The sequence below is a fragment of the Peromyscus eremicus genome, chromosome 10 (assembly GCF_949786415.1).
Source record: "Peromyscus eremicus chromosome 10, PerEre_H2_v1, whole genome shotgun sequence".
Classification (NCBI taxonomy): domain Eukaryota; kingdom Metazoa; phylum Chordata; class Mammalia; order Rodentia; family Cricetidae; genus Peromyscus; species Peromyscus eremicus.
Genome location: NC_081426.1, coordinates 17,572,016 through 17,585,426, shown reverse-complemented (window position 1 = coordinate 17,585,426; position 13,411 = coordinate 17,572,016). Strand labels below are relative to the sequence as shown.

Genomic DNA, 13,411 nt, shown 5'->3' with positions numbered 1-13,411 from the left:
GATTAAGTCAACCAGCTATTATTGAACACTTTTTATAAGGTTAAACCCTGAACACTGCCATCAAAACAAAGTGAGATGGGGGACAACAGGAGTCTTTCTTTTCAGCTTTTAGGAAATTAATTTTCCTTCCACCTTTTCCTCCTTTGCCCAGGTGTTAACAGAGCAGCTCAGGACCACTCTGCATCTCCTCCAGGAACTCTGGCCAGCAGCTGAAGTTTGCTGCTGACACAGAGCCATTCCAGTTGCTGGCTGATTCATGCCTGGGACCTTCATTAACCAGATCCAAGCAGGCTTCAGGAAGCCATACCTTCTAGCGGTGACTGATGACAGGGCTGACCACCAGCCCTTCACAGAGGCATCTTGGTGTCAACTTGCCCATCATTGCTCTGTGTAATACACTCTCCTCTCTGCCACGTGGACATTCACATTCTATGCACCAACAAAGGAGCTCACTCAGTGGGAAAACTACAATCTTAACCTGTGGCTTGTGGAAAAGCAAAATTGAACAATTGATTTGAGAAGCTTTGTAGCCATTTTTGAAGAACACTAAACCCACTTTTAATTTCTGGTCATGTCTCTACAAAAGCCTACTTTCGACTGAAATTTTACTCAGCCTCCACAGTGTGTAAGCTATGATGTCTTTTTTATGGATGAAGAAATAAACAAATTATACTATATCTATTTGATGGGATATTATACAGCAATAAAAATAACTGTTATATTGAGCAGTTTGGCTGCCAGAAGGTCACCAACTGGTACAAGATCCTGGTTTGGCTGAAGAATACTTCTCTTGACTGTGTGCACGTGAAGAGTGAAGAAGCTCTGCTCCTTTCTTCTCATAAGAGGACTTATACTTCGGGGTCCCACCCTCGTGACCTCCTCATAACCCAATAACTTCCAGAAGGCTTCATCTCCAATATCATCATATTGATGATTTATGTTTTGACATAGAAATAATGTTGCAGAGGATCATCAACAATGGGTCCAAGAGTATTAAACCATGAAAACACTTGGGGGGAATGAAAATAATTCTAATAGGTAAAAGAAGGCAATCTGAAAATTCTATATGAAGTAAAATTCCAACTATATTACATTCTGGAATCCCATGGCAACATAAAAGGATTAGTACTTACTGGGGATTTAGTAAGAAACCATAGAGAGGCATGAGTAAAACATAGATTTTTATAATGAGGAAATATTCTGTAAGATAGTTTAAGTGAATATACAACTTTAAATGTTGATCAAACCCATCCTATGTACCACAAGAAGAATGACCCAAGGCCCAAGGAAAACAGTGTTTTTTAATTAATAATTTATAGATATGGGCTTTTCTCAACTGTTACAAATATACAACAGTAACAGGAGACATTAAAGATTAAAAGGGCCCCGAGGTTTATGGGTAGCATTATACTTTGGTTAATTTTCTTCTCTTTTTTTTCTCACCAAATCTAAAATTGTTTTAAATATGAAGAATAGTATTCCTTTAAAATGCAACAAAAATAAACTGTAAATTGAAAGTTATTTGAGAAATGTCAGTAGCTGATGAAATGAATACTATTTGAGGAAACTGACTTAAAGCTTGTGAGAAAATAACAATATTTGAAAAAAGGAAAGTGAAATAACTAAGCCTCCTATTGAATGTGCTCCCTACAGGAGGTTGGTTATCTTTCAGATAGCTCAGAAAGTTGTTATTCATTCTGCAGGTTAGAACTTCTACAGAGTGTTAATATATACAGTATTCTAACAAATGCTCTTTACTTATAAGACTGTTAGTGGAACTACATTTGTATTTCCAAACTTTTATTGTGGGTGTAACTAAGTGACATAGGAATGTATCAATGGGTAAAGACCAAAGATAAACAAATGTGGATGTATTTTTTTAGTAAAACATAAATATGTTTAGAAATTTTTTCAATAATCATTGATGTATTCATGAGCAAAATATACTGTATTTTTAAGTAATGTTAGATTCATTTAGCTACTACCTTCATTAAACCTTTTGCTACTCACATAAAGTAATGTTAGTTTTCTCAAAATAATTATTTTAAATTTTCTAATTTAATGTAAAAATTTGTTATCCATTCATTCTTGCCTGGCAAAATAAGTTGAATTTCTTTACATTTCTAATTTTTCTCAGTTCCTTCCAATATTTTTGAAAGCGTCTCTATCTTTGTAAATTTATTTAAAGTGATTATCTCAAATTTAAGTTTAACTATTTAAGTTTCCTATTAAATGGTCTATTTCTACTTATTTCAAATAGGTAATTCTTTTTCCTGCAACCTTTATACATATCATTATTTTGAAATACTTATGCAGATTAGTTCTCATGTAATTTTATACCTGTACTTTTCATTTTATTGTTCATTTTATTGATGTCTTATATTTATGAATGTCTAAATGAGTTTTTTAAAAAATCATCCTTTAGAATCCTGAGCTTTCACTACTGAGTTGGTTTATTATTTCCTAAGTAATTCCATTTAAATGTATTATTTTCCTGTTGATGTTTATTTAAGTTTTGCTATGTTGGTCTTTTTTCAATTTCTTGAACTGAAATATCACTCCAGATGCTTTGAATATTGCTAATAATTACCATTGCATAGCTCTTCATTTACAATTTTGGCAAGAGATTCTTGAATGGCTGTGAGGTCCTAAATATTTCCAAATTACTCCTTCGTTGTCCTTACTGCTCTAGTCACAGCCTGGAATCAGGGAGGGCACCAAGAGCCTTGATGAGAGCTTTGAAGAGGACTGTGACAATGAGTCACACATGTTTGGATGTTGTGAATGTTCTCCTTTTTGCAGGAAAGCAGGACCTTGTATTCAGCATCATTGATTGGGTATCAAGTTATTGCTATTAATATGTGCGGCTGGCCAGTGTGCTATGCTTACCAGAGTCAAGATTTTAATATGCCATCTGGGAACTACACTGGAGCACATCCACAGGGTTGTTATTTTCTAGTTTTCTATCATAATCTAGTTAGTGGGGACTGCACAAGTACTTAGCCGTCTGCCATTCATGAGACTGCTCTGTTGTATTTGGTAAAGATATAACATTTGCTTTCTGTGTCTAAGAAACATTTACTTTCTACATCTAAGTCAGTTATGTGCATTTCAGAGAATAGCTAATAAGCTGGAAACACTTAAAACTATATACCATAAAGTTCATAAAACATTGTTTTGTTGCAGAGAAATACATTGTACCATGTGAGAGGATTAGTACAGCCATGATAGAACCAGAATAAAGAACTATTCCATTACCATGGTATCCTGGTTTGCTTTCTACTGCTAGGATAAACATCATGACCGAAAGCAACTTAGAGGGAAAAGGTTTATTTAACTAACTCTTCCAGGTAAGTGTTTATCATGAAGGTTATTCAGGGCAGGAGCTTATTTTAGGAACCTGTAGGAAACAACTGAATCAAAGACCATGGAGTGTTCTGCTTCTTGGCTTGGTTCCCATGGTTTTTTCAGCCAGCTTGCTCATAGAACTCAGGACTTTCTGCCTAGGGTGGCACCACTCTCAGTGGGCTGGGTCCTCCCACATTAATCCATCAAGATAATGCCCTGAAGACTTCCCTGCAGGCAGATTTGATGAGTCATTTTCTCAATTGAGGTTCTGTCTTCTCAGGTGATGTTATCTTTTTTTCAAGTTGACAGAAACTATCCAGCACAGCAGGCAATTTCTTTAAGAATTATTAGACACCCATGCCCTTGGCAAATCATTGTTTAATACCCCTGAAGTTTTGCTGTTTCCAGAATATCTAATAAACAGATTCAAATAATATGAAGCATCATTAGATAGTTTTCATTAAGCATAGTTCCTTTGAGATTCGGTCAAGTTTGTGTGCCAAGGGTATCCAATCTTTTTCTAGATCTTAAAATATATTTTTAATTAAAATAGAATTACATCACTTCCCCCTTCTCTATTCTCCATCCAGCTCTTCCCATACTCCCACTCTCAATTTGATAGCTTCATTATTGTTACATGCACACACACACACACACACACACACACACACACACACACACACACATATATATATATGAACATGCACAAATATATAAACACAACCTTATGAATTAGTTTTGTTTGTTTAATAGAATTTCAGGGCTGACCACTTTGTACTGAATAGTCACTAAGGGGACTCAACCCTAGGAAAGGCTAATTCTTTTTTTCCTAATAGTCAGTAGTTGCTTGTAGTTCTTTGTCTTTGGGTGGAACCCCATGAAATTTGCTCCTTTCCACATTAACATTATTACTCTAACTTCTGGTATGTATGACATTTTTAGAAGATTCTGTCAGCAGAAGTTTCACAGCAGACTTCCTGGTTTTCTGGTTCTCAAAATCTTTCTGCCCCCCTTCTGTCATGTACGAAATGTGACGGAGATTTATCCACTGGGGCTGAGCTATTCAGGATCTGTGCATCTCTGCACTGTGTTGAGTTTTGGTTGTCTGTGATGGTCTTCATTTGCTATAAGGAGAGACTTTTTTGACAAGGGATGATAGCTACACTTACCTGTGGCTACAAGGATAACATTCAGAATATAGTGAAAACATGTTGGTCTACCAAAGTGGCAGTAGTAGATACTCTTCTAAGATCCAGGAAGGTGAATAGATTTACTAGTACCAGGCATGAACACTGTATGTCTTTCTATCTTCTGGTATCTTACTCAGTTTCTTTCTTCATTGTCTTAAAGCTTTCTTTGTATAAGGTTTTTGCTTTCTTAGTTAGCTTTATCCAAACATTTTATTTTGGTGTTCTCATGAGTGGGATTGTTTCCATGGTTTCTCTCTCAGTATAGTTTTTCTTGGTATGTAGGAAGGCTTCTGATGGTTTGTTGTTGTTGTTGTGTGTGTGTGTATGTGGTGTTTTATATTATTCTACTTTGTCAAATGAAGTAATAATCTGTAGGAGTTTTCAGGTACAGTATTTAGTTTGGATTTAAAGCCCACTCCACAAACTCATGCCTGGTACCATTAACTTGGCCAAAACCTGTGGCAACATATATTGTAGGGGAGAACCTATTATTCAGCTGAATGGCATAGCAATAAACTGCATGTTAAGTTCTTACTCATGTAGTTATGTATTAGGACATCCTTCAAACCATGGAGGATTCCTTGGGCAATACATAATTAATATCAAGACTCACAACTGAACAATATACAGATAATAAGCACTTCGGCCAGTTATGAGTCTCTTAGCATTAACTGTAGCCTGCTGCATTAAGAAGCCTCTCTGATAAAGCTGAGCATTTCCCTAATCTATGAGCACAAATACGATTATTGATGAGATGATTTGACTATATGTCCATTTTGCAAAACAGTAGTAGTGAGGTTCCCTGGGTCTATGAGTTTACTAGCCACCAGCTCTTGGCCAGTATTATAGTACCAGAAATGAGTTCTCCAGTGTGTTATCTTCTTCATGTGTTCTTGAATTCACTATTTTGCTGAAATAATTTTCCATTAATGTTCAACAGGAAAATTTGTATGTAGTTCCTTTGTTGGTATTGTACCTTTATCTGGTGTTGGTATTAGCATGATAACAGCTTCATATAACAAATTTGGTAGCATTCCTTCCTCTTTTTAACTTCTAGAATACATATAGAAATCCTGAATTAAGATTTCCCTTTAAAGTTTAGTAGAATTCATTTAGTTCTGAGCTTTTCCTTGTGGGAAAATTTTTACTTACTCAATTTTGTATTTTGTTATGGGTTTGTTTGAATGGTCTATATTATCTGGCTTTAATATTGGTAGGTAATGTGCATTTAGAAATCAATCCATTTACTCTAGATTTTCCTAGACTTGCATTTCCTAATAATCTCTTGGATTTCACTGGAGTCTACTGTAAAAGCACCCCACTCATTTGGAATCTTATTAATTTGTGTCTTCTCTTTCTTATTTTGTTAATTTTGCTAAGGATTTGTCAGTTTTGTTAATTATTTCAAAGCACCAACTATTTGTTCAATTAATTCTAGACATTGCCTCTTTAGTGTCTAGTTCAGTCATTTATTACCCAGTCTTCTTATTCTCTGTATTCAGGTTTGGTTTCTTTTTGTTTATCAAGAAACTTGGAGTGCATCATTTGTTTATTCATTTAATATCTTGGTTATTGTTTTTAAATATGAGTACTTAAAGCTTTAGATTTTCCTCTTGAGACAGCTTTTGAGGTACTGCAGAGGCACTAGTAGACTGCGCTCTCATTTTCACTTTTCTGGGCATTTTTTTTTTCATGGATTCTTCAGTGATGTTCATTCAAAAGTGTAATGTTTGTATCTAATATTTTTTTAAAATTTTTTTTTGGTTTGTCGAGACAGGGTTTCTCTGTGTAGCTTTGTGCCTTTCCTGGAATTTTTACCAGTCATTTTTATGACTGAGTTCTAGTTTTGTTCCACTGTGGTCTGATAAGATGCAGAGAATTGCTCCAACTTCTTTCTGTGCTTACTCAGGCTTGTTTTGTGAGATACTACCCAATCAATTTTAGAGAAGTCCCAGACACTTCTAAGAAGTATATGTGCTCCTTATCTTACTTGGGAAAGAATGTTCCATAGGTGTCTATTGAGTACAGTTGATCTATGGCATAATTCAGCTCTGAAGGTTTTCCCTTTTTATTCCCCTAATTTTTAATTTGTAAGAACTATCTCAATGTAAAAATGCATTGAGTTGTCACTATTCCTGTGTTGGGGAGCCTTAAATGCTTTACTCTTGTAACCATGTCCTTAAGGGGACATTTTCTACATTTTGATGCAATCCTGTTTTCTGATGGTTTCTTTTCTTGAATGTATTCTTTTTGCTTTTTTTATACATGAATACTTGGCCTAATCCTATATCATGAAGATATTTCCAGGTTTTTTGTACACAAATTTTATATTTTTGCATTTCTCGATTAGATGAAAAAATCGTTATATAATGTAATAATGCCTAAATTTTAGAAGCTTCTCGTTGTGGGAATTCTGTTACCACTCTGCTATCCAATTGAAAAGAGTGTTTCAGTCTGAGAGATGGGTTTTACATGGGAAGGACATGACCAAGAGAAGGGGCAGACCTTTTAAGTGAGGAGCGCAGGATGGCGGGTAAAAGCGGGGGCTTGTGACTTGGTTCAGGTTCCCCATTTTTTCTTTAATATTTGTGCACGGATTTTGTTTGTTAATAAATGGTAAAGAAATAATTATACAGCTTCTTTTCTTAAAATTTACTAGCTACTCAGTTTATCAATAGCAGGATAAAGTCTGACATTTTTGGCTTCATTCACCCTTCTGGACTGCTTTCCTGCATTCAGAAGTTTTCCAAACCTCTCTCCAGGCTGTCAACCCAGGCAGCTCAGCTGTTCTTGAGACCTGCTCGGGACTTGAAACTTTGCAGCTGTGTTTGCCAAGCCACTGGCAGTGGGCAGGAAATTAGGGCTCTTCTAGCATAGTCATGCAGAGTTGTTTGGCCCAACCTCCCCAACGTGGTCACAATGGGTGGACACTGGCCACAGAGCAGTCAATTCCTAGATTGTGCCTTCTTGCATCTTCTCTACACCTGGACCTCCCACTGCTGCCTTGGTGCCACTCATGTTCCACCTGCTGGTCAAACATTGTCACGGACATCTAAATACCTTTCACACAACCCATGCCTGCAGGGCACACCACACAACTCAACCCTCCACGGGGAAGCATCACAATTGGTAAGATACTTGGGAAGTTTTAAACAGTAAATTAAATAAACAAATGGACAAACAAACAAATAAATAAATAAATTTACAAAAAAGATAAAAGAATAAGGGGAAAGGAAAATCTTAAAACCTTTCCCATGTTAAAAATTGGAAATATCACAATGCAGGGAATTACGATCCTGTTCACTGCTACTATGGATGGGATGCAAATAGAAAAACTTAATGAGAAGATAAACAGCTTAGCTAGGATTGATACAATGTTAATCATAATTATTACCAGTCTGGTAATTCATATTTTATCCTTAAAATTGTTTGATAACTGGGCCAAATATGAGAAATTGACTGATGAGCTATGAGCCTTAGGAAAAGCTACTATTGATAATATGCAAGACTTGAAAAAACGTACTATTCCAAGATACAATCCTTAGAAAAGGTTACTACTGATAATACGCAAAACCTAAAAATAATTACTGAAGAAATTAATGCAATCTTGACCAGTGAGATAGAAGATTTAGAAATATTTACTGATGATGATTGTAAAAAGGTGACTGTTAATATTCAAACCTTAAAAAAACTGGTATTCAAAACATACAAGCCTTAGAAAAAGCCACTACTGATAATATGCAAGCACTACAAATAATTACTAAAGAAAATAATATAATTTTGATTGACAAGCTACAAGCCTTAAAATATTTATTAAATCAGATAAAAATATTCAGATGCAAACAGAAGGAGTTAGAGGAGGAACAACCTCACTATTACATTATGAAATTAGAGAGGAACAGATTATTAGCAAACCAACCTTAATTTATCCAGTTACCATTAAAAAATGACCACAAGATGATAAGTATTCTCAAGGCTATTCATAAGTTAACTGGGATCCTATAGAAATGTTAGATTTGAAAATATTTAAGGAAGAAGTAGTTTCACATGGTATGCATTCACCTTTTGTGAAGCAGATGTTAAAATCATGGGCCACTCAGAATAGAATTATTCTACAATGCTGGAAAGATTTAGTTACAGCAGTATTGGAATCTGGTCCCCAGTTACAAAGAACTACCTGATGGAGAGATGAAGCTAGGGCAATCAAACAACAAGGTAGGGTTAGGTGTTATGAGAGTTCAGAAGAGCAAATCCTTGGTGGCAGCCATTATGCTGATATGGGAAGACAAACTACATTTGATGATGACACGTTGGCTGCTAAATGCTCAACATATTGAAGAATCAACCAATGCTTGTAATTCTCCTACATTTGTCATTAAAAAGAAATCTGGAAAATAGAGAATGTTAACAGATTTGAGAGCCATAAATAAAGTAATTCTTCCAATGGTCTCTCTGCAGCCTGGAATTTTCCTGTCTTTTCTATTACCTAAATGATGGTCTGTTATAGTGATTGGTTTAAAAGGCTGTTTCTTTACTATACCGTTATGAGAACAGGATAGAAAAAATTTGCCTTCACTGTGCCTATTTATAATAATTCTCAGCCTATTAGATATTAGTGGAAAGTTCTCCAACAAGGGATGTTAAACAGCCCCGCCCTGTACCAGTTTTGTACAACAGCATGGAAATAAACAATTTCCTCAATCCATGTTTTACCATTATATGGACCATATCTTACTAGCTGATTCAAATGTAGATACCTTAGAAGAAATGTTTAAGGAAGTAAAGAAAATATTTGCCTTACTGGGGATTACAAATTGCTCCTGAAAAAAATACAAAGAGAAGATTCTATTAATTACCTAGGATATAAAATAGGTTTACAAAAAAATCAACTACAAATCAAGAGATATTTATTTTGTACTCTTAATGACTTTCAAAAACAACTGGGAGATGTTAACTGGCTATGGTCAACAATCGGATGAACAGCTCAAGAACTAAGTAATTTATTTCAAACCTTTCAAGGTACCAAGGACTTAAACAGTTCCAGAAAATTATCAGTTGAAGCTGAAAGAAAATTAGCTCTGGTAGAGAAAAAAAATTACAGGATGCACATGTGGATTGCTTATATCCATAGCTTGATTGTATTTTAGTTATATTACTTTCTACCCAATCTCTTACTGGAATTCTTAGGCAGAGAGGAGATAATGTTCTGTAATGGATATTTTTGCCATGCAAACAGAGAAAAAAAATTAAAGACCTATGAAGAAAAGTTTTCTGAATTGATTCTAAAAGGAAAATCATGACTTCACCAATCAACAAGAATTGACCCAACAGAAATTGTAGTACCTTTTAATAATGCTGAAATTTCCTCTTTATGGACAGAAAATGAACATTGGCAAAGAGCTTGTAGTAATATTTTTGGGGAGGGATTAACAACAAATATCCAAAAAGCAAGAGACTTTAATTTATAAAAAGAACCAGTTAGGTCCTTCTTCACATTGTAAGGGAGTCATCAATATCTTGAGCCCCTACATTCTATACTGATGCAAATAAATAAAAAAAATCAGGCTATGAATCAGGAAATTTAAGTACAGTGGTGCAAATCCCTTATGATTCCGTTCAAAAGTCAGAATCACATGTTATCCTCATGGTATTATTAGATTTTTCCAGAACCTCTTAATATAGTTACTGACTTTCAATATGCAGATACAGTTGTTTTACACACTGAAAACACTGAACTTACTCCTGATGGTCCAGAATTAACTTAGATGGCACCAGAACTGGGGACTTGGATACAGAGGAAGTGGTAGAGGGAGCACAGCAGAAGCAGTTGGACATGTTTGGTTTTGTGTTAATGTTAAGGTGGGGGTATTTTATTATTTAGGAGCAAAAACTGTATATAGATGAAGCAAGTAATAAAAGACAGGCTGCAGCAAGTATCTTTCTCTGTCTAGGTCTCTCTCATTCTCTAAATTTCTATCTGTTAAATTAGGTAAAAAAAATATAGGGTTAGGTATATGGATAATGTGTAGCCTTAATAGGAAGAAACTTAGGATAAGAGTAGAATTTCCCTAGTGCTGGATCTGAAAACAACATCCAGGAACAAGCAGCCACTGCAGACTTAGCATTCTCTGAAAGAAAAGCTGATATGGGGCAGGAAACAGTAAGCAGATGTTTGTATATTCACTTGTAGAAAGTTTGAAAACTAGGGGAGACTAGGGGAGCTAAGGTAGAACACCAACAAGTGCAGAGGTTCTTGGAGTTTATAGAGGAACTGTGTCCTTGGTTTTCTGACTATGGGACTTTGGACACAGACTCCTAGAGGAGAATCAGAGTCAAAATACAACAATATTATGAGGAAAATGGGCTGGAAAAGATTCCAGTGGAAGCTTTTGGCCTGTGGGCACTAATTTGAGAGAGCTTAGATCTAAGTCCTGAGCGGTGTGTGTGTGTGTGTGTGTGTGTGTGTGTGTGTGTGTGTGTGTATGTGTGTTTGTGTGTGTGGAATTTTCCCTGAGGTGGATATGGGCAGAATAAAACCCTCCACTCTGCCAGAGCTGCTGCTAGATGAGAATGCTTTTACAACATTGTTCAATCAGGATCAGTTCCCTCCTGGCCATGAAGCTGAGTTTATGGAACAGAAGCATTGGGATGAGACAAGGGAGGAACTAAAGTGCTTGAAAGACTTAGTAGTTTCCTTTCCTAATAACTGGAGGCTCTTCAGGTCTCTCCTTCTCAGAAGAGTATCCTATTTCTTCTGTAGGGATGGAAATAGACTCACCTGGGGGTGGTTGTCTATCAGAATGGCAAAGTCACCCATAATTGCCCTGGTGCAAAAACCTCCTGGAACATGGCAAATCTTTGATACTAGTCTTGCATCTCCCCTTCAAGCTAGTATTAGAGAAGCAGCTAGCAGAGGGGAGGAAATAAAAAGATTTCAAATGTTCCCTGTAATTGAACAGCCAGATGCCCAGGGTAATATAGTGGGAGTGAATGTGAATGGAATCAGGGGTGCAGTGGCTTCAACTAACCTTGACTAGGTTTCCTCACAGACCTGGAAGGGCTACTTGGGAACTATAGCTCACAGCAGTGGGGTGGCATTCAGTTGTGCAGCACAAGGCACAAGAGAGTCCTCAGAGCCTCAAGATGCCAGGGTCTCTAGGTGGGCAGGCTTGGAGACAGGAAGTGCAGATAGACTGAGATTGTAAAAGATGTATGAAGCCAGCAGCCAAAGTCACACAGTTTCTGTTTGCTGACTGAGCAGAAAGCTTTCCAAAGAGCTCTGTAGCCACTCAGTTACTATGGCAACCACCTTTGCCCTAGGGCAGCTCTCCTAGGGAAAGCTAACTGAAAGTGCCTCTGTGGCTGAGAGTAAACCTTCAGAGCTGCTTGTTTGAATTTAGTTGAATAGTTGCATTCAGGAGAGTTGCAATGAATTTGGGTAAAGAAGCCACCCCCTGGCTGGTGACTGGCCACTGCTGGGCACACTTTCACCATGGTGGTGCACTGCGACCAGCTCCAGGATGGCTGGGAGGGCCTGGCATGGAAGGTGGCTGGGGGTGGTGGTGGTGCCACCTTGAGTGTTACAGCTTCCTGGCAGCAGTGCTTGCTGAATCCCAGGGACAAGGGAGCCAGACACAAAGACTCCAGAGCTGCTGATGAATTAGGCTCTGATTTCAAACTTTCAGGGGAACTTTAAGACTATTAACAGAACTGACTTTTTTGAGTTTTTGCAAACCTCAGAAATGAAACAGTTTTGAGTTCACCTACAGTTTTAACTGTAGTGACTCAGAGTTCATGTACCCTCTGTCTTGTTGGAAGAAAATGTCAGTATTTCTGTTAAGAGATCTCTTCAGAATGTTTGCTAAAGTTTGTAAAGTGTAAATAGTCTGATAGAGATTGTAAGTTTGTAAGAGTTGTAAATATGTATAGTACTATTCATGCTAGTTGTAAATATGTATAGTATATTCATACTAGAATTACGTTAATCTGTAGGTATTAATGAACCATGGTTTGGTAAAACTAAGGAAATCTTTAAGTTTGATACAGTTGCATCAGGAGTTTATTGATTTATTTGATATGTTTACATCAAGAATTTATTGATTTTCAAAAAGGGCTTGGCACAGCTAAGGCTGTTATAGACATCTTAGATCTATTCAAAAAGGACATTCCATCTTAGTTCTTTAGTCCTCTACTCTTTTACTGGAGGGTGTGGCAGCCATAGGGATTGCTGTGGTTGTTCCAGCTACCTGCAAGATTTTAGTACGAACCTGAGTCAGAGCTGAGTTAAGCTCTGTGCTTTCCCCTGCTTGAGGCTGGTAGTGAGAGATGGGTAAAGCTCTTCTTGCTAGCTGCCAACCTAAGACAGAATATGCTTGATGGAAAGTATATCTCCATGACAGGTAAGGATGATTAGGGAAGAAGGATGACCTAAGTTAGGCACCATCTATCTGAGGTGTCTGAAGGGCCCTTTAATATATTCAAAAGGGGGAGCTGTAGAGACCCACAGAGGTTTCCTAGTGAGAACTTACTCAAGGTCTGAGATCTGAGCTTGGTTTACCTAGCAGGGCTGCATAAGGGGATGATTTGACCATGGTCATGGTTACCAGGAGTTTGGAAGGGTCTACACTTGACTGTGCAGTGTGCTTTGATCTAGCAGGGGGGATGTCTTTTGCCCTCCCCCTTGACATTGTTATAAAAAGCCCTTTTAAAGAGGCAGAAGAGGCTGTTGGGTTTTGAACCAGGTCTTCCTGAAGCGATTCTGTGTTTCTGTCTTTCTCCTCTTCACTATCTTTCTATCTAAAAGTTTTTTATCCCTCTCTCTTCCTCATAGGAACCCTTTTAAAAGATTGGAGCTGGCCTCCCACAGGGATTAA

The 13,411-nt window shown here is 37.0% G+C and overlaps 1 long non-coding RNA gene across 1 annotated transcript in view; it reads left to right on the top strand.

Annotated features, from left to right (window-relative positions):
- Positions 1-3,275: 3,275 nt before the first annotated feature.
- The window catches only part of LOC131920556 (uncharacterized), a 45,580-nt gene continuing 35,444 nt past the window's right edge, over positions 3,276-13,411 (top strand). Inside the window, exon 1 of the long non-coding RNA XR_009381702.1 lies at positions 3,276-3,350. This is a non-coding gene — a long non-coding RNA (uncharacterized LOC131920556). The remainder of the gene's footprint in view (positions 3,351-13,411) is intronic.